The sequence below is a fragment of the Nicotiana sylvestris genome, chromosome 9 (assembly GCF_000393655.2).
Source record: "Nicotiana sylvestris chromosome 9, ASM39365v2, whole genome shotgun sequence".
NCBI lineage: Eukaryota > Viridiplantae > Streptophyta > Magnoliopsida > Solanales > Solanaceae > Nicotiana > Nicotiana sylvestris.
This window is the reverse complement of record NC_091065.1, coordinates 77,280,169-77,300,263: the sequence shown is the minus strand read 5'-3', so window position 1 is coordinate 77,300,263 and position 20,095 is coordinate 77,280,169. Positions and strand designations below refer to the sequence as shown.

Genomic DNA, 20,095 nt, shown 5'->3' with positions numbered 1-20,095 from the left:
CTCGGCCTATTTTTGTTTAAATTTTATTTTCGCATTAAAGATGGCTATTTCTCAATTTGATTTTGAACAATAGCTATTATTAATAAGTAGTCCAAAATTTGGTCATCAGATACAATTTTTACTCACTTCATTAGCATTTCCACTCCCAGTCGGCGTAGTCTATTTTTGGATTTTACGAATGGATCCACGACAAATACATGTCAAAATAGCACGGTATAGCCAGTTTTCGGACTGGTCATTCAAAAATAGCCAGCGTTTACTAAATCAATGAAATATAGCCACTATTTTGCTGCAACAGAGACCGTTTCAGCATAATATACTGGAGTTCGGTGCACCTGTGTATGAACTCCAGCATATTATGCTGCACCGGTATACTTTGCTAGCTCCAGTATAATATACTGGAGACTGGAGCACCGGTGCTCCAAACTCCAGTATATTATGCTGGACCGGTATACTTGCTGGAACTCCAGTATATTATGCTGGAATTCTAGTGTACTTATGCTGGAACTCCATCATATTATGTTGGAGTTCCAGCATACTTATCCTGGAACTCCAGTATAATATGCTGGAGTTCAAGGATAATATGCTGGAACTCCAGCATAATATACTGGCGTATTTTCCGGGGTTTTGAACAGTATTTTCGCTCAGATTTATCTTTACATGAAAAGTAGCTAAATTTTGATTACTTTTGAAACTGAACTATTTTTGAACGACCAGTTGTAATCTGGCTATTTTTAAATTTCACCCCAAATACATAAGATGAGTTATCGGATACGTAAAAACAATTCAACTATGTATAGCCTGTATTAGGGGTGTAGATGGACCGGATTAGTTTAATTTTATCGAATTTTACGGGTTTTTTTTTGTTGCATGAATATTATGACAATCTTACTTTGTTAAAGCTATAGATAAAGGTTTGATAAGTGAATATATGTTTAGTAAAAGTTTAAAAAACTGACAAATATATAATCTATTAAAATATTCTTATGGAATTTTTTTGGTAAGATATAATAGTTATTTTCTTAGTCATCTAGCATTGATTTTTCGTGGATGTACGCTTTCAAAGTTAACCGAATTTAATAAGTAAACACAAAAATCAATATGACACGTAAATAATGATATGTACTATTGAATTTTAAATTATTAAAATACCATTTCAAATTCAAAAAAGATATAAGAATTTAATAGATCTTGTATGAATATGAAAGGACAAAAAAGATTGATGCATTTCAATCATAAGAAGTGATGATACAACTCATTATTTAAAGTAAATAAAAATGGATACACTTCATAGTTCTATTAAATACATCCTATGGGAGGATCCCAAATATTTCTAGATACTTTTTAAAGAAAATTCTATATAAAGTCTTAAAAGTATATATAAAAATTATATATTTATATGTCGGTTTGGTTAGATTTTTCTACTCAATACCAAACTTAATAGGGTTTTTTAATTGGTGTGGTTTTACTTTTCGGTTTAGTATGATTTTTTAGTTCGGTTTGAACACCCCTAGCCTGTATCAAATAGTTAGAAGTTTGTGTAGTTAACTGAGAACTTAACTCTAAAACATAACCTCTTAACTAGCTAATACTCCCTATGGTCCACTTTAATAGATTTTTTAATTTTTTTTTTTGTGTGGTCCACAATATATGATTTTTACAAATATCAATACGGAATTAATTTTTTTTTCAAAAGTTGCCCTTAGAATAAAGAACATAGGAGTATTTGTTACAGTTCCAATAAATAAATTAAGGTTAATATGGTAATTTTATTATTCAGTAATGCAAAAAGGTGGATCATACTATATTATAAGTATGAAGACTTTTAGGTGAAGTTATTTTACTAAAATATACTTCAAAAACTTAATGACCAAATTAGCCTTTAGCCAAATAAAATCCATTAAATGATTATTTACCACAATCAATCATTTCTAGAATACTCTAACATATATGAAGAGTTGTTCATCTTCTGCTAATTATTCTCGGCCATGTGGTATGTCAGGCCTGTTTCAACCAATATGGTCATTAATCATTTGGCCAACAGAAAATTAAGTTGACTGTTACATTGGAACCCTATTAAATGGTAAGTAATTACTACAATGAGCTGTTAATTGGAAAGAATATTTATCACAATCTATGCCTCTTCACCTCCTAGTTTTAACAGTTTAACATTAGCCGAAGAACTTTTGATTTCATTTCTGATCAATGATCACTTTTATAAATGGAAATATATAACCCTCACCAGTCACCATTAAAGAAACAATAGATCTGGAAAGCTGTGGATTTACTAGGTATGTTCGTTTTCTTTTGTTATTTACTATGAGTATTCGTGACAATATATATTTTTGTGCTAATTTGTATTATCATTTTGTAATGTTATTAATATTTCGCCGGATAATAAATTACAGAAGTTTCAGCTTTCGTAATCAAGCAAATTGATTAGCTTGTGAGTTTTTGAAAAGTGATTTCTTATAATCAAGCTAATCGACTAGCTAGTAAAATTTTCAGAAATTTGGTCTTTGTAAAATAATGAGCTTTATTAGAAGTTTCATGATATTTCTTTTCTTCTTCTTCTTCTTCTTACCGTCACTATTTTTTTAATCATTATCTTTCTTATTGATATTTTTCTCTCATTGACCCATTTTATTAATGGATTGATTCTATATAGATGTTTATGTTTTTCCAGTACTCCTCACTTGGCATAAAAAAGAAACTGAAAAATAAGAAAGAAAAAAGAAACAAAGATTTTGTTATAAAACAATAAAAGAAGAGAGAGTATTCCAGAGAAAAGTAGAGAGAAAGAGAGTTTATTGATTTGGAATGATTTACAATGGAACAAAACTTAGGGAAAAAGTGACTTAGGCACAAATTAACAAACTCTATCTCTCAAAAATATAGACATTCACCTTAAATGCAATTATATTTATAATATTCCCCATGAATGTCTATTCAACAGATAATGCGCCTCGTTAAAACCTTAGCTATAATAAAACCCAGTGGGAAAAAATTCTAGAGAAGGAAAAAGAGTACACATATCTAACAATACGCATTTTGGTTGCCTGGTTAAAAACCCTGCAAGAAAAATCAGTGGGACAAAATCTTTTAAGGAAAAAAGAGTACAACACATATTAACTCCCTCTGATGAGACAATCAATTCACATCTTTGAGCCTTCGCATCCCAAGCTTGTACACTAGCTTCTTGAAGGTTGACGTCGGTAGAGATTTGATGAATAAATCAGACATATTAACTCCAATGAATATGTTACACCTTGAAATAATCATTCGTGATAGATATATAATGTCTTCATATAATGCCGTGGAATGACCTTTTCAATATCTCCGTAGAGGTAAAAAGTATCGGTATCACATTATCATGCTTATAGTTATAGCAATATATATATATATATATATATATATTGCATAAATTGCACTTAAGATGTGGTACTTCAGGACTAAGAATTGTATATGCTTTAGGCGATTGAAATTCTTCAGAGATGGTCATATAAATTAAGTCATATAAGCCATATAAATAGACTTTAGATGCATATCAAGTTTTCATGTCATGCTAGACATATAAGATAGATAAAAGTGATTGCATGCATTATTGACTTTTATACTTTCAAGTGTTTGAACTGCAAGTCCAAAACTACATGTCTTTCATATGAAATCAATTCTACATGAATTGTTTCTCTAGATTTAAGATCCTCATATATATTTAGTGTTATCATAGATGTAATCAACGAACATTGTATATCGGTTCTAACCACTTTTTTTCATAAAGACATGACATAGAGATCTCTTCATTCATATTTTCATGTACCTGAACCTCTCCTGGAATTTTATGAAGTATTATATTATGTGATTTTCTAGATCATTTGCCTCCTTATTATGATCATTTTGATCATTTGCTCATCTTCTTTGTCAAGAATTTTATTTGAGACCGGTTTGTCTATACGCTTTAAGCGTACCATATATTTTATCTTTATAGGACTTATTCTAACAGGAGCATTTGCAGTAAGAATATAGTTACTTTCTTTAGGTAAGCAAATGCGTTTGGCATGCTTTGCAACATATTGTAGATGAATTATCTTTTTATGAACTTCAAGTTCATATTATCTTATTCGAGGATCTAGATGTACAAATGATAATTCATTTCGTAACTTTTTCTCAACTGTTTATCATGTCTCCCCCTTATGTTAGAAAAGCTAACTTGCTTCCTCAACTTTGGAAATCTACCTTTGTGTGATATGGTGTTAATCAAAATATACACCGCACATTAATAATAATAAGATAGAATTATTTGGTTCCTGACCTTGAACCATTTGTGAGGGAAAAATGTAAGTTATAGACAAACTGTCACGACCCAAAATCAACAGTCGTGATGGCGCCTATCGTGGAACTAGGTCAGCCACAACTCAACATCTCAATACTGTAAAACACTCTAAAAATAAAGGCAGAAGTAATTAATATTTAAGAAAAAGCCTCTTGAAAACAGAAACAACCCAAAATGTGATTCAACCTATATCAGAATCGGGGTGTCACAGAGTACACGGGCGTCTAACCCAGAATACAGTCCACTATAGTGTCTAGGGAATAAAAATCAAAATATTGATAGAAATAAAGAAAAAGAGTCAAGGCCTGCGAACGCCATACAACTACCTCGGTAGTCTCCGAGATCTGACTTCTCAATCAGCAGCCGCCGTGACCAGAAGCGTCTAGATCTGCACACGAGGTGCAAGGAATAACGTGAGTACAACCAACTCAGTAAGTAACAAGTCCAACCTTTGGACTAAAAGGTAGTGACGAACTCAACCAGTACAGTTAACAATAGAAATAACAGTGCAGAAATATTGGCATGCTTTCAAATTAAATAGATAGCTCAAAACAGTGAAATAGATCAGATCTGAACAATGTGAAGAATATAACTTTTCTATTTCTACATGCCAATGCACATGCTGTATCTGATGAACCATGCTGTCAGCCTCATGTGCTCACACTGTCAAATGCTCAACCACTCGATACTGTATATGGCCCATACGGCTCAGGGAAGATCCATCCCGGAATATATACATCACTGACCATAATCATCCAATACCGAGGAAGGCCAATCCAGCCTTATAGAGAAGATCCATCTCCAAGTATCACGTGCTTCAGATAAGATTCATGTCTAGGGAGATCCATCCCTCAATAATATCAACTACACTCACTGGGGTGTGTACAGATCCCGAAGGGGCTCCTACAGCTCAAGCGCTATCATAAAATCAGTATAACTGCTGCTGCATGTAGCCCGATCCCATAACTGTCACTCGTAATCAGGCTCTTGGCCTCACTCAGTCATCAATCTCTCCAGTCTCACTCGCAGACTCAAAAAGTCATGAAAACTAGCCCGAAATAATGATATAATGTATCAATAAATAACAACTGAGATTTAGATATGATATGAAATGAATAAATATGACTGAGTACGAAATATCAATGAAATCAGTAAGGTGACATTATTGATACATTAATTTAGCATGATTGGAAGTTCAATTAATTTATCACTAATAAAAATACGGATATCAACAAGATAAAATCACTATACGATACCATGGAATCAACCAGGTCACAATTCTCATGGTGCATGCCCGCCCGCCCATCACTTGGCATGTGCGTCACGTTAATACCAATCACATAACAAATAATTCGGGGTCTCGAATCCTCAGAACCAAGTTTGAAAGTGTTACTTACCTCAATTCGGGCAGAACTCAACTCCAAAATGGATTTGCCTCTCAAATCGGTCTCCAAACGTCCCAAATCTAGCCACAAGCAGTACAATACATTTAATATAGGCTAAAGGGATCAATTCCACAAGAAAAGTACTTAATTACAATCAAAAATCCGAAATCGGCTCAAACGCAGCCCCCCGGGCCCACGTCTCAAAATCCTACAAAAATCGCAAAGTCCAAAAGACCATTCACTCACGAGTCTAACCATACCAAATTTACCCAAATACGATAACAAAATCCCATTCAAAACCTTAAAAATCTATCTCAAGAACTCTTCCTCTTTTTTCTCAATTTTCCACCCCAAATCACAAATTAGATGATGCAATTAAAGGTAAAATCATGGAATTTAGCTGAAAACAAATTAAGAATCACTTAGCCTAATCGACTCCTTGAAAACCCCTTCAAGAATCGCCCAAATCCGTGGTCTCTAGCTCAAAATATGAAAAATGGGTCCAAACCTTCGTTTTTGAAATTTAACACTGCTGCCCAGATATTCCTTCATCGTGAACGTGACCCTTCTCTCGCGTTCGCGTAGTAAAAATGATTCTATCGCCAAAAACCCTCTTCTGAACGCGTCCAACCAACCGCGAACACGATGCTTCCCTGGCCCCTTACTTCGCAAATGCGACTACACTTCTGCGAACGCGTAGACCAAATGGCTGGGGTCCTCAGCTGCCTCACTCCTCTTCGCAAATGCGTTACACTTATCGCGTTCGCGATGCCTCTACTGACCACACCTTCGCGTTCAGTCCTCTTCTTCATGAACACGAAGAACAAAATCTTCCCAGCTCATAGACACCCTTCGCAAACGGGAGTCTCCTCTCGTGAATGCTTAAGAGGAAACTAGAAGAACAAACTAGAAGAACACACCACCAGTTATCAGCTAACAACCTAAGTCCAAAAATGATCTGTTAACCATCCGAAACTAACCCGAGGCCCCCGGGACCTCAACCAAACATAGTATCAAGTCCCAAAACATCATAGGAACTTAGTCAAACCCTCAAATCACCTCAAACAATATCAAAAATATGAATTACACCCGGATTCAAGCCTAATGAACATTGAAATATCCAAATTCTACAAACAACGTCGAAACCTATCAAATCACTTTCGATTGACCTCAAATTTTGCACACAAGTCATAAATGACACCATAAACCTACTCCAACTTCCAAAAATCCAATCCGACCATGATATCTAAAAGTCTACCCTCGATCAAACTTTTTAAAATTCCAACTTTCACTAATTCAAGCCTAATTCTACTACGGACCTCCAAATCACAATCCGAACACGCTCCTAAGTCCAAAATCACCTAATAGTGCTAACGGAACCATCAAAATTCAAATTCGAGGTCGTTTACATGTAAGTCGACATCCGGTCAACTTTTCCAACTTAAGCTTTCAATTAGGAGACTAAGTGTCTCAATTCACTCCGAAATCACTCCAGACCCGAACCAACTAACCCAATGAGTCATATAATAGCTGTAGAACACAAACTGAGCAGTAAATGGGTAAATAGGGCTTCAAATCTTAAAATGACCGGCCGGGTGGTTACATTCTCCCCCTCTTAAACAAACATTCATCCTCGAACGGGTCTAGAAACATACCTGAAGTCTCAAATAAGTGTGGATATCTGCTCCGTATCTCCCTCCCAGTCTCTGAAGTATCCTCCTCCACGGGCTGACCTCTCCATTGCACCTTCACTAAAGCTATATTCTTTGACCTCAACTTTCGAACCTGCCGATCCAAAATGGCCACCGGCTCCACATCATAAGTCAACTCACCATCCAACTGAACCGTGCTGAAATCCAAAACATGAGACAGATCACCGGCGTACTTCCGGAGCATAGAAACATGAAATACTGGTTGTGCACTTGACAACCTAGGTGGCAAGGCAAGCTCGTAGTCCACCTCTCCAATCCTCCGAAGCACCTCAAACGGCCTAATAAATCGTGGACTCCACTTGCGCTTCTTTCCAAATCTCATAACACCCTTTATGGGTGAAACCTTCAGCAGAACCTTCTCCCCAACCAGGTAAGACACGTCACAGACCTTCCTGTCATCATAACTCTTCTATCTCGACTGTGACGTGCGAAGCCACTCCTAAATCAATTTCACCTTGTCTAATGCATCCTGAACCAAGTCTGTACCCAAAAGCCTAGCCTCACCCGGCTCAAACCAACCCACCGAAAATCTACACTGCCTCCCATATAAAGCCTTATACGGAGTCATCTGAATGCTCGACTAATAATTGTTATGGTAAATAAATTCCACCAGCGACAGAAACTGGTCCCATGAACCTCCAAAATTAATGACACAAGCGCGTAGCATGTCCTCCAATATATGAATGGTGCGCTTGGACTATCCGTCCGTCTGAGGGTGAAATGTTGTGCTCAACTCCACTTGAGTGTCCAACTCTCACTACACGACCCTCCAAAACTGCGATGTAAACTGCATGCCTCTATCTAAAATGATATAAACTGGCACACCGTGAAGGCGAACAATCTCACGGATGTAAATCTTAGCCAACCACTCTGAAGAATAAGTAGTACCAACTAGAATGAAGTGCGCAGACTTGGTCAGTCGATTCACAATCACCCAAATAGCATCAAACTTCCTCAAAGCTCGTGAAAGTCCAACTACAAAATCCATGGTGATCCGCTCCCAATTCCACTCCGGAATCTTTATCATCTAAAGAAATCCACCCGGCCTTTGATGCACATATTTTACCTGCTGACAGTTGAGACATCGAGCTACGAACCCAACGTTATCCTTATTCATTCTCCTCCACCAATTGTGCTGCCTCAAATCTTGATACATCTTTGTGGCACCCGGATGGATGGAATACTGCGAGCTGTGGGCCTCCTCAAGAATTAACTCCCGTAGCCCATCTACATTGGGCACACATATCCTGCCCTGCATCCTTAATACCCCATCATCTCCAGTAGTGACATCTCTAGAATCACCACGCTGAACCCTATCCTTGAGGACAAGCAAATGAGGATCATCATATTGGCTCTCTCTGATGCGATTAAACAAGGAAGACCGAGAAACTACACAAGATAGAACCCGACTAGGCTCCGAAACATCTAATCTCATGAACTGGTTGGCCAATGCCTGAACATCAACTGAAAGAGGTCTCTCACCAACAGGAATAAATGAAAGACTACCCATACTCACTGCCTTTCTACTCAAGGCATCGGCCACCATATTGGCCTTTCCCAGATGATATAGAATAGTGATATCACACTCCTTTAGCAGCTCCTACCATCTCCGCTGCCTCAAATTGAGATCCTTCTATTTGAACAAGTGCTGGAGGCTATGATAATCAGTAAATAGCTCACAAGACACACCATAGAGATAGTGCCTCCAAATCTTCAATGCATGAACAATGACAGCCAACTCCAAATCATGAACAAGGCAGATCTTCTCATGGGGCTTCAACTGGCGCGAAACATAAGCAATTACTCTACCCTCCTACATCAAAACACATCCGATACCGATCCGAGAAGCATCACAATATACTGTATAAGAACCATAAGCTGATGGTAGAACTGGAATTGTGGTCAAGGCAGTCTTGAGCTTCTGAAAGCTATCCTCACACTCATCTGACCGCCTGAAAGGATCACCCTTTTGGGTCAATTTGGTCAAGGGCGATGCAATAGATGAGAAACCCTGCACGAAGCAACGGTAATAACCATCCAAACCAAGAAAGCTCTGAATCTTTGTAGTTGAGGACGGTCTGGGCCAACTCTGCACTGCCTCATCTTCTTCAGATCCACCTGAATACCATCAATGGACACCACGTGCCCCAAGAATGCCACTAAAATGAGCCAAAACTCACACTTGGAGAGCTTGGCATAACGTTTCTCCTCCCTCAATCGCTGGAACACAACCCTCAAATATTGGGCGTACTCCTCCCGGCTACGAGAGTACACCAGGATATCATCAATGAACACAATAACAAACGAGTCGAGATAGGGCTGAAACACACCGTTCATCAGGTGCGTGAATGTTGCTGGGGCGTTGGTCAGCCCAAATGACATCACAAGGAACTCATAATGACCATAGCGGGTCCTGAAAGCTATCTTAAGAATATCCGAGTCCCGAATCTTCAACTGGTGATACCCTAACCTCAAATCAATCTTGGAGAACACCCTCGCTCCCTGAAGCTGGTCAAATAGATCATCAATGTGCGGCAAAGGATACTTGTTCTTGATTGTGGCTTTTTTCAACTGCCTATAATCAATGCACATTCTCATAGTGCCATCATTCTTCTTCACAAATAGAACCAGTGCAGGTGACACACTAGGCCTAATAAACCCCTTCTCAAGAAGTTCCTAAAGCTGCTCCTTCAACTCCTTCAACTCAGCCGGTGCCATATAGTATGGAGGAATAGAAATGGGCTGAGTGTACGGCACCAAGTCAATACCAAAATCAATATCCATGTAGGGCGGCATGCCCAACAGGTCTGCATGAAACACATTCGAAAAATCTCGTACTACCGGAACAGAATCAATAGTAGGGGTCTCTGCACTAACATCCCCCACAAAGGACAAATAAGAGAGACAAACCTTCCCAACTATCCTATAGGCCTTTAGTATGAAATCACTCTACTGGGAACATAGTCTAAAGAACCTTGCAACACAATCTGTGGCAACCCCGACATCGCCAATGCCACTGCCTTAACATGACAATGCAAAATAGCATGACACGAATACAACAAATCCATACCCAATATCACATCAAAATCAACCAAACTAAGAAGGAAAAGATCAACTCTAGTCTCCAATCCCCAAACAGTCACTAACACGACCGATATACACGGTCCACAATAATAGTATCGTCCACTGGCGTAGATATATGAATAGATAAAACTAAAGACTCACAGGGCATATCCAAATGATGAGCAAAATATGAAGATACATATGAATAGGTGGAACCGGGGTCAAATAATATAGATGCATCTCGATGACATATGGAGACAATACTTGTGATCACTATGTCTTAAGAAATAGCATCTTGTCTAGAAGGGAGTGCATAGAAATGGGTCTGACCGCCACCTGATCGGCCTACCCCTAGCTGACTAAGCTCCACCCCGAGTTGGCTGGGCAGGTGGTGAAGTAACTGGTGCTGAAGGCATAGGCTGACTCCTCTGCGGAGCTGAACCTCTTGAGAGGCGGGGACAATACCTCTTGATATTACCCAAATCTCCACACTCAAAGCAACCTCTCCCTGCAAATGGGGTGGGGATTTAAGGGAGCCCTGAGCACCGAGATAACTGCTTGAAGGCCCCGATATAGATGAACCCTGAGCTGATGGTGCATGAGACGAACTCTGAGCTGGAAGGGCACTGAGAGATGAGTGACCCTAATGAGAACTGTGAGAACCATGGACAAATGATGCACCACGGTGAACTGGGCGAGCCGTCTGAGCATGCTTATAAGGACGACCTATGTCGTGGTGGAACTGATCTCCAGAAGGAACACCACCAAAACTACCTAATCCATGAGATCTATTATCCTCCCTCTCGACCCACTCTTGGTTGTGCACCAACTCTATTTGTCGAGCAATGTCAACAACCTCATCAAAAGTAGCACCAGACACCCTCTCTTTAGTTATAAGTAGCCGCAGTTGAAATGTGAGGCCATCAATTAACCTCATGATCCTCTCCCTATCAGCGGGAACAATATCGCATGACGGGCCAACTCAGAAAACCTCATCTCATACTGCATCACAGTTATTATCATCCTGACGCAACTGCTCAAACTGTCTGCGCAGATCCTCTCTACGAGACTGCAGCATGAACTTCTTTAATAAGGGAATGGTGAACTCCTGCCAGGTAAGTGGTGCTGCAACGATCAGCCTACGCCTCTCATAAGCCTCTTACCAACTGAAAGCAGCTCCAGAGAACTAAAAAGTAGTGAACGAGACCCCATGGGTCTCCAAAGTACTTGTTGTACGTCGCATCCTCTGACACTTATCCAATAAGCCTTGTGTATCCTCCGCCTTTGTACCACTGAAAGATGGAGGCTGGAGTCTCCCAAACCTCTCCAATCTACGCTGCTCATCATCAGGCATGACAGGAATCACATAGTCCTGAGCAGCTGCAACCGGTTGGGTTGGTGGTTCCCTCGGTGTCTAGAGTCCCTGCATCACCTGCTATGGTATGCGGACGGTAGGAGTCTAAGTACCTCCCCCTGCCTGAGAAGTGGTTGTTGCGACCGGAACAGACACTGTCTGAGCAAGACTGGTGCAAACGATCAGAATTTGAGCTAAGGCCTCCTAAAGGCCTGGAATCACAATGGGCGCGGGCGGTGCCTAAGCTGGCCCCACTTGCACATCGACAACTGGGACCTGCTCTTGAACTGGAAAAACTGGTAGATCTGTAGGTGCCTCCCTAGCTGATGTGCAAGATGTACCTATGCCCCTACCGCGCCCTCTACCATGACTTTGGCCTCTCGCAGCCCTAGCTGGTGGTACTGGCGACTGTCCGTGAAATCAGTAAGGTGATAGCAAGAAACGATCCTTCTGGGTCTCAACAATACCGGCATAAAGCCTAAATATGATATCTAGCATGATTGGCAATACAATTACTTTATCACATAATGAAAACACAGATATCAACAAGATAAAATCACTATATCGTACCATAGAATCAACCAGGTCACAATTATCATGGTGCACGCCCACACGCCCGTCACTTGGCATGTGCGTCACCTCAATATCAAACACATAACACATAATTCGGGGTCTCAAACCCTCAGAACCAAGTTTGAAAGTGTTACTTACCTCAATTCAAGCAAAACTTTACTCCAAAATGCTTTTGCCTCTCAAATCGGTCTCCAAATATCCCCGAATCTAGCCAAAAATAGTACAATACAACTAATATAGGCTAACGGGATCAATTTCACAAGAAAAGTACTAAATTATAGCCAAAAATCCGAAATCGGCTCAAATCGGGTTCACGTCTCAAAATCTGATAAAAATCACAAAACGCGAAAGCCCATTCACTCACGAGTCTAACCATAACAAATTTACCAAAATCCGATAACAAAATCCCAATCAAAACCTCAAAAATCTATCTTAAGAACTCTTCCTCTTTTTCCCAATTTCCACCTCAAATCACAAATTAGATGATGGAATTAAAGGTAAAATCATGGAATTTAGTTAAAACGAAGTAAGAATCACTTATCCCAGTCGACTCCTTGAAACCCCTTTCAAGAATCACACAAATCCGTGGTCTCTAGCTCAAAATATAAAAAATGGGTCCAAACTCTCGTTTTTGAAATTTAACACTGCTCCCCAGATATTCCTTCATCGTGAACACACCCCTTCCCTCGCGTTCGCGTAGTACAAATGATTCTTCGCCAAAAACCCTCTTCGCGAACGCGTCCAACCAGCCGCGAACACAATTCTTCGCTGACCCCTCACTTCGCGAACGCGACTACACTTCCGCAAATGCGTAGACCAAATGGATGGGTCCCCAGTTGCCTCACTCCTCTTCGCGAATGCATTACACTTCTCGCGTTCGCGATGCCTCTACTGACCACACCTTCGCGTTCGCACCCTATTCTTCGCAAACGCGAAAAACAAAATCTTCCCAGCTCACAGATACCCTTGGCGAACGCGAGACTCCTCTCACGAATGCATAAGAGGAAACCAGAAGAACACACCAACAATTATCAGCCAACAACCCAAGTCTAAAAATCATCTGTTAGCTATCCGAAATCCACCCGAGGCCCCTAGGACCTCAACCAAACATATATTCAAGTCCAAAAATATAATACAAACTTAGTGGAACCCTCAAATTACCTCAAACAACATAAAAACACGAATTACACTTAGATTCAAGCCTAATGAACTTTAAAATTTCTAAATTCTACAGACAACGTCGAAACCTATCAAATCACGTTCGATTGACCTCAAAATTTGTAGACAAGTTATAAATGACACCGTGAACCTACTCCAACTTCCGTAAATCCAATCCGAACTCGATATCAAAAAGTCCACCCTCGATCAAACTTCCCAAAATTCTAACTTTTGCCAATTGAAGCATAATTCTACTACGGACCTCCAAATCATAATCCGGACATGCTCCTAAGTCCAAATCACCTAAAGGAGCTAACGGAACCATCAAAATTCAAATTTGAAGTCGTTTACACATAAGTTGACATACAATCAACTTTTCCAACTTAAGCTTTCAATTAGGAGACTAAGTATCTCAATTCACTCCTAAATCACTCCGGACCGGAACCAACTAACCCAGTAAGTCATATAATAGTTGTAGAACATAAAAGGAGCAGTAAATAGGGAAACAAGGCTACAACTCTCAAAACGATCGGCCGGGTTGTTACACAAATACCAGGTTGCGGTTTAATAATCGCTCATGTAACCATCTCATAGATGTATCTTATATGATATTTCCAGTATTCGTGGAATTCAATCCCAATTTTAGTTGGTCTATTAATTAATTAGAACAAGTAATATAAAAGAATTCGTAAAGATTTTTCTAGTTCTTTAATATTTACTCATGTGAATTCTCTTTTATTTTTCACATCATATTTTAATTAATATGGCTAAACCAATTATGCCACCTGGATAAATTATCAATATTTATAAACTTTAGGTTTACACAATGACGTGTGCAATTATGAATAAACTCCAAATTTATTATGATATAGTTTTTTATATCAATAAACTTCTACTTTATTGTGTCATTCTTTTATTTATGTAGTACAAATTGGGGAATAAAGCGGGTATCTTTTCACTTGCCATATTACCCCGCTACAAGTTGTAGTAATAGAAGATTAAATCTTTCTTTTATTTTTGTAATGACCCGATCGGGTGTCTTGAGAATTTGCACTTCGCTCGGTAGTTTGAGTATATGAGTAGCTCCGTATGATGTATTATAACTTGTGTAAATCATCGATTTGTGTTTTCAGGTTATTCGAAATCGATTTGGAAGAATGGATTCCAAGATTTAAGCTTAAGTTGGAAGAATTGAGAAAGTTTGACTTTTTGGTATTTGACCTTGGATTAGAGTTTTGATTATCCCATCAGGTCCGGATAGTAATTTTGGACTCGGACATATGCCCAGATTTGCATTGGATATTTCTAGAAGGTTTCGGCACAAACTGGCAAAAATTGGAACTTGAAGGTTTGGAAAAGTTTATAAGTTTGATCGAGAGTTAACTTTGATGATATCAGATTCGGATTGTGGTTTTGGGAATTGAAATATCTTTGTTATGTTATTTGGGACTTGTGTGCAAAATTTGAGTTCATTCCGAGTTGATTTGATATGTTTCGGCGCGAGTTTTGAAATTTGAAAGTTGAAAGTTCATTAAGTTCGAATTGAGGTGCGATTCATTGTTTCAATATTGTTATGTGTGATTTGATCCTTGATTAGGTCAGTTTTATGTTATGGGACTTGTTGATATAATTGGTCGGGGTCCCAGGTGGCCCGGGTGAGTTTCAGATCGATTTGGGATCATTTTCCTTCATTTTAGCATTGCTGGTTCTACTGAGCATCTGGTTTCCTTGTTCGTGATCGCATAGAGTTAACCAGATCGTGTAGAGTTTCTTGATGGATGGGGTTGTTCATTGCATTCGTGAATCCTCAGACGTGTTCGCGTAGGCAGCTGCCAATTGTGCAATGTGTCTGTGCAAGTGTTCACGCGTTCGCATAGTGTTTGGCTGAGCTGGGCAGTCGATGGCCTCTTCTTTGTGTTCGCGATGTTTCTACCATGTTCGCTAGTTCTATCTTATGTGTGTATCGCGTTCGCGTGGATTTTTCCGCAAATGCGTAGAGTTAATTGTAGCAGTGTTGGGTTGTGCATCGCGATCGCGAGGGTACTGCCGCGATCGCGTAAATTACCACTAGGCAGTGCATATAAGTACTCTGTGTTTTCGGACCTTGAGTAATTTTATTATATTTGAAGCTATGGAGCTCGGATTGGAATGATTTTTGAAGAAAATTTCACCATGTTGATTGGGTAAGTGTTCTCTACTTATTTTTGATTTTATATCATGAATCTATCTTCGATTTTGGCATTTGGACTATAAATTTTAAAGAGGAAATTGGGGTTTTTTGTCTAAAATTTCATAAAACGAATTTTTGAGTTTTGAACATCGACTCAGATTTCGATTTGAGTGGAACTAGTATGGTTGGACTCGTAATTGAATGAGTTTTCAGATTTTATGAGTTTCATCGGGTTCCGAGGTGCGAGCTCGAGTTTGACTTTTTGGTTGATTTTGGGCTTTTGATTAAAGATTCGACCTTTATCGATTGGATTTATTTCCTTTGGCATTATTTGTTGTATTTGAGTTGCTTTTAGCTAGTTTTGAGTCGTTCGAAGGTCGGTACGCGCGAGATGGCATTTTTGGAGCATTGTTTGGCTTGTTTGGTGTTGGTTTTGGCTTGTTCGAGGTATGTAACACTTCTAAACTTGGTGCTGAGGGTATGGAACCTTAAATTATGTATTATGTGATTGATGTTGAGGTGATGCACATGCTAGGTGATGGGCATGTGGGCATGCACCATAGAAATGGTGATTTAGTCAATTCCATGGGACTGTGTAACTATCTTATCTGAACATTTTTACTGTACTCTATGTGTTAGAGCACCTGAGCTGTAATATATGCTAGAAATCATATTTAGGCTGTATGCTGGTACTATTGGGGCCCATAATGGTCGTTCTTTGCTGTTGAGTCATTTGTTTAATTGTAGTTATTTACTCAGTCGCATTCATCATTACATATCATATTTTAGTCTCTGTTATTGTATGTTGTCACATCCCGTATTATTGATTAAGGCTGCTTAGCATGAGTGTTGTGAGCCCGAGAGACTAGAGAGATTGATGTCTAAGTGAGGCCGATGGCCTATTGTGAGTGATATTTATGGGATCGGGTTGCACGACGCAACAGGTTTTATTGAGTCATGCCAGGATTTAGATTATTACAGTGCTTGGGCTGGATCAGCCCCTCCGAAGTCTGCACATCCACAGTGGGCTCAATGCTAGCAGTTATTTAAATTTGGGTTGGATCTGCCCTGGACTCATTTGCATTGGGTTGGATCTGCCCTGTACAGTACTGAGTGACTGAGTGTGCTTAGTATTAAGCATGATGAGTGAGGGTACGAGACAGTGAGATTGAATGCTCTGAGAGTGTGAGTACATGAGTTCATCACTGAGATGCATTGCACTTGACATGCATACTTGAGATACATACATAGAGATGCATTTCCTCATGCTACCTGTTTTGGTGACATTCATGGTTTCACTTGCATATCGACATGTAGGTATAGAGATGTACTTTCCTCATGCTATCTGAAAATGAAACATCTTAATTATTGTTGAACAAGTTTTGGGAAAAATCACAGTTTTCGGACATACTCATATTTTTGGTGATTTGGTGAAAGCAATTGAGCTTTACGAACATCTTTGAAAAACATGGGGTTGATTGTACTAATACTACACTTCTACACCTTGCGTGCAGATGTTGGATGTTGATGTTGCTACGTACGTCGGGAGCTGGATCTGAAGATGTACATGCATTCTAGTTATGGCTATCACTTGTCCTTGGTAGCATTAGATTCAAGTTCTGTTCATTTACATTTCAAACAAATGTTGCAATATTTCAATCCAGTCTTGTTAAAATCTAAAATCTTAGAAGCTCATGATTTGTACTATCAGTCCTTGAGAAATTCTTGTATAAAAGCAGTTGTATTGTATTTCTTTCTCTTAATCAATCTCATTAAATTGGATAGTTGTTAATTGTCTTACCTAGCGGGTTGAGTAGGTGCCATCACGACTAGTATAAGTTTCTTTGATAATTAATTTTATTTTCCAAAATAATATAATTGACTCTTCCAGCAATCTCAATTAATTTTGTACTATCACATAATCATCAACATCCATATGGTGAATATCTTTTTCAAGAAAAAGCTATACCATTATGGTTATGGTCAAAATCATTATTGGCAAGATATGCTGCTTCCATTACTTTTACCCCATAATAATCATATTGCGATAATATTTGGCATAATCACAATATGTATGTGATCAATGACCATTCATGCCATAATAATGAAATTATTTTCTTATTTCATCTCAAACCTCTTTCTAGAGGTTAGTGTGGTATATTCACTACCACTAGCACGTTCATATTCTTCCAAGAATGAATATGTATTCAAAAATCACATGTTGTTACATTCACATCATTAATGGACCATAATTATCTATATGTGCTTTATAAATCTGATGCCAAATCGATGACAAATATTAGCTTCATATAGTGATGGATTATTTTGAGAATCCTTATTATTCTCATTACCACAATGATGACGATTATAATTTCGTCTATTGCCACGACCACATCCATTGATACTTTCACGGTAATAATTTATTGCTACCACATTCTCTTACGGTGAATGAAGCAAATTCAATGGGACGAGTTTTCACTTTTTGTGCTCACAATCATACATGAATTTGATTATGGCAAGACGAAGAAATTTTACCACTTCGAGTGGTTATAATTTCTTACAAACTCTAATGGAGTTATAATCAAAATTTATTGTCTTTCCTTGTATTTAAAACCAATTATAGAATTTCAAGAATTTAAAAAAGAAAAATAAGGTAAAATACTTATCTTAAATCCAGAATTTATTCCTATAGGAAATTCATAGAATGACATATTATGTACAATTTGAGCACTATGCACGTATCCTAAAGCCTGATGACCAAAGCAGATGCCTAGCATATGAATAACATTTCATTCACGCAAGAGCCTCACACAAATTCCTATATCTTCTCTCCACCGGTGGTTTAATTTCTCAAACTCTATACAACTAATTAATAGTATATCTACAAACTAAAACAATCACCCTTTACTCAATTGGTTAGAGGCTCATACTGATAACATGTTATGAAACAATAAAAGAATAGAAAGTATTCCAGAGAAAAGTAGAGAGAGAGAGAATTTTTATTGATTTGGGATGATTTAAAATGGAATAAAACCCCTCTATTTATAGGGAAAAAGTGACTTAGGCACAAAGTAACAAATCCTAAAATTTCTATAGAATATTGTGATGACCCGATAGGTCATATCATGTTTTGAAACCTAATTCTGTGATCCTAAGCCTTAAAAATCATGTGTTAGGCCTTTCTCAATTTACATGCACAGTCTAGATGTCTTTCCAAAAAGCTTTAATGTTAAATAACTGTTAAAATAAGAAAATTTACCTAAAAACTTCATTTGAGTTGACTTCGATCAATATTTTTAGTAAACGGACCCGAATTCATGTTTTGATGGTCTCGTTCAGTCCGCATCGTGATTGGGAGTTGGGCGTATGCCCGGAATCGTAATCGAAAGCCTCTAGCCCAAGATATCTAACTTTGTTGAAATTTAAAAGTTAAAGCCTTAATTAAATTAAAATGTTTGACCAAAGTTTGACTTTTTGGATCACGGGTCCGTATTTCGATTTTGAAATCCGGTATAGGTCCAATACTATATTTATGACTTTTCTGTGAAATTTGGAGAAAAATGAAGTTGATTTGACGTAATTCGGATGTCCGGTTGTAAAAATAAAAGTTTCAAAGTTTTCTTGAAAATTTCATTTGATTTGGTGTTCAATTCGTAGTTCTAGGCATTACTTTGGCGATTTGATCGCGCGAGCAAGTTCGTATGATGTTTTTGGACTAGTGTGCACCTTTGGTTTAGAGCCTCGAGGGCTCGGGTGAGTTTCGAATAGGCTACAGAGTGAAAATAGGACTTAGAACTCAGCTATTGTCTGCAATTTCTGGTGTCTGGTCTCTGATCTCGCATTGGGTTCGCATTTGCGAACATTCCCTATTCCTGTCATGCTCGCATTTGCGAGCCAATTTTTCCCATTTGCGAAGAGTGCCCGAGTTAGCACAAATTCGCATTTGCGATCATGAGGTCGCATTTGCGGGAAGGCCAGACATCGCATTTGCGAACATAGTTTTGCATTTGTGAAGTGGGTGCTGGGTAGGCAATGATCGCAAATACGATCACTAGGTCGCATTTGCGGATGCTTCAGAGTTCGCATTTGCGAAGACAACAGAGGTATGAAGGGCTTCGCATTTGCGATGGTTCCTTCGCATTTGCGCTCTTTGCATTTGCAAAGCCCGGCTCGCAAATGCGACATCTGCAGCTGAACAGAATATGACTTAAACGGGGGTTTTCTCTCATTCTTCAAATTTCCAAAACCTAAAACCTTAGAGGCGATTTTCCAAAGAGCTTTTCTTCCCCAAATCATTGGTAAGTGATTCTAAACTAGTTTCTTTCAATCTTTCACTATATTTCACAA

At 38.6% G+C, this 20,095-nt stretch overlaps 1 long non-coding RNA gene across 2 annotated transcripts; it reads left to right on the top strand.

Moving 5' to 3' along the window:
- The first annotated feature begins 2,140 nt into the window (after positions 1–2,140).
- On the top strand, positions 2,141–17,511 carry LOC138877057 (uncharacterized). 2 transcript variants are annotated; one of them, XR_011402369.1, is made up of 3 exons: positions 2,141–2,291; positions 14,712–15,761; positions 17,263–17,511. It is a non-coding gene; the product is annotated as an uncharacterized lncRNA (long non-coding RNA). The 2 variants fall into 2 exon arrangements; XR_011402370.1 differs by lacking the exons at positions 2,141–2,291; positions 14,712–15,761 and adding an exon at positions 15,926–16,195.
- Positions 17,512–20,095: the final 2,584 nt, after the last annotated feature.